This window comes from Plecotus auritus, assembly GCF_963455305.1.
Source record: "Plecotus auritus genome assembly, chromosome: 9".
NCBI lineage: Eukaryota > Metazoa > Chordata > Mammalia > Chiroptera > Vespertilionidae > Plecotus > Plecotus auritus.
Window position 1 is genome coordinate 146,840,951 of NC_137783.1, and position 2,084 is coordinate 146,843,034.

Consider the following 2,084-nt stretch of genomic DNA (forward strand, 5'->3'; position numbering starts at 1 on the left):
CCAGACTCAAGGAAGACAAAAGAAAAGATATTCCATAATTAAAAAATTTTAAATGTAATAAAAGTAATTTTTGGATGTGATAATTGCATGGCTCTTAAAGGGGAAACAGGAGTGGGGGTGGCAAGCAAAGGACAAGGAGGGATTTCCTCATTTTCAGAGGCTACTGTTGTCAGCGAGGTGAGCTGCTAAAAATTCACTTCTGGCCCTAGCTGGTTTGGCTCAGTGGATAGAGCGTCGGCCTGCGGACTGAAGGGTCCCAGGTTCGATTCCGGTCAAGGGCATGTACCTTGGTTGCAGACACATCCCCAGTAGGGGGTGTGAAGGAGGCAGCTGATCGATGTTTCTCTCTCATCGATGTTTCTAACTCTCTATCCCTCTCCCTTCCACTCCGTAAAAAATCAATAAAATAATTAAAAAAAAATTCATTTCTGGTTGAGGGACCAGGTTTCTTGACCTGAAAATGAAGAATTGTGTGCTTGCTTCAACCGGGGTCCCTTCCAACCAGTTTTGTTCTCACTTATGTTGAAGAAACCGAGTCAGCCTAACATAGTGCAGGAGCCACATCTCCACGGGAGTTTCCGAGCCTTGCAGCCGTGTCCTCATTGTCCCCTAAGTCTTGGTACATGAGGATTTGGACAGGCCTGGTTCAACTAGTGGTCCAGCCACGTGGCTACAGGGATGCCTCAGGTAGGCCATGTGACCTCAGTTTCATCCTCCATAAAATGGAGCTAATAAAAGAACCTACTTCAACGATATGTGAAATGGGAAAAAATAGCATTTTTTTTTTACAACTCCAGAACACTTTAATTCTAAAGTGCTTTAATAAATGAAAAGCCCCAAGTTTCCAAAGTCCATCAAAAAGGGAATGAATAATCAGTCTCAACCGAACTGGGGGATATTTTTTTAAAGAAGGGGGAAAGGTGAAGGTTGGTAACCATTCTCTTTCAAAAATAAAACACTGCTTCCTCCAATAACTACTCCGAATGTCACTTAATATACATAGGCCGGAGGAAAATAACTGTCATATTTGCCTCAGATACACTATTGGGCACTTAAATGCAAACTTAGCTATTTAGGAATGGCTTGCCAAAACATTGAGAAAGTGGAAGACTTCATCCTTGTCATAGACTGCCACTTCAGTGGAACATTCGGTGCACATAGCTGGGTGATAGATTTCTTCCACGTCTGTCTCTGCCTGCTCTGAAGCATCTTCATGGTTAGCCCGCATCTTCTTATGGCCTTGCCTTTTCTTCCTGTTCTCTGAGGTTTTATATCTTAGAACCTCCTCTTTGTTGACAGAACAATTCATCACAAACATTGCTCTATACTGAGTTTTATATGATTCATGCCTTTGACAATCAAGACGCAGTGTGGTCATGCAGGCAGGGCAATTCAAGACAGCATCACTATTTGGAACAGGCTGTTGTTGTTGATATGGCCTCTGTATTCCAAAACCGTGGATCCTCTTCTCCGTGCATCAGCCCAGGCCTGACCTCTGTTATCTTTTTCAGGATCATATAGTAATCCATCATGTGTTAGAATCCCGTGTCGTTGCTTCTTTTTTCTCTTGGTCACCTGTGCTGTTTCGTCTTCATCCTCGGAATCAGAATCAAAATATATATCATCATAGTACTTTGTGGAAGCAGTTCCAACTTTCCCGTTTCCAGAAGAAGACCCTGTTTCCAGGGAGGATGATTTGACCTCCACTGTTTTTATGGTGGAATTTATTTTATTATTATTTTTTAAAAATATATTTTATTGATTTTTTACAGAGAGGAAGGAAGAGGGATAGAGAGTTAGAAACATTGATGAGAGAGAAACATCAATCAGTTGCCTCCTGCACACCCCCTACTGGGGATGTGTCCGCAACCAAGGTACATGCCCTTGACCAGAATCGAACCCGGGACCCCTCAGTCCGCAGGCTGACGCTCCATCCACTGAGCCAAACCGGTTTTGGCCAAAACATAGTATTTTAAACCTAAACTGACCGCAGACACTTCTGCCTTTAAAGGGAGGTAGGCGTACTTCTATCAGGGAGGAATTGCATTTTTCCTTTGTGCTTGTCCCGGAGAAGGAAGACTGAG

The 2,084-nt window shown here is 43.1% G+C and overlaps 1 pseudogene across 1 annotated transcript; it reads right to left on the reverse strand.

Moving 5' to 3' along the window:
• Window positions 1-1,072: 1,072 nt before the first annotated feature.
• On the reverse strand, window positions 1,073-1,725 carry LOC308233777 (E2F-associated phosphoprotein-like; annotated as a pseudogene). Its single transcript has one exon. The product of its transcript is annotated as an E2F-associated phosphoprotein-like (transcript).
• Window positions 1,726-2,084: the final 359 nt, after the last annotated feature.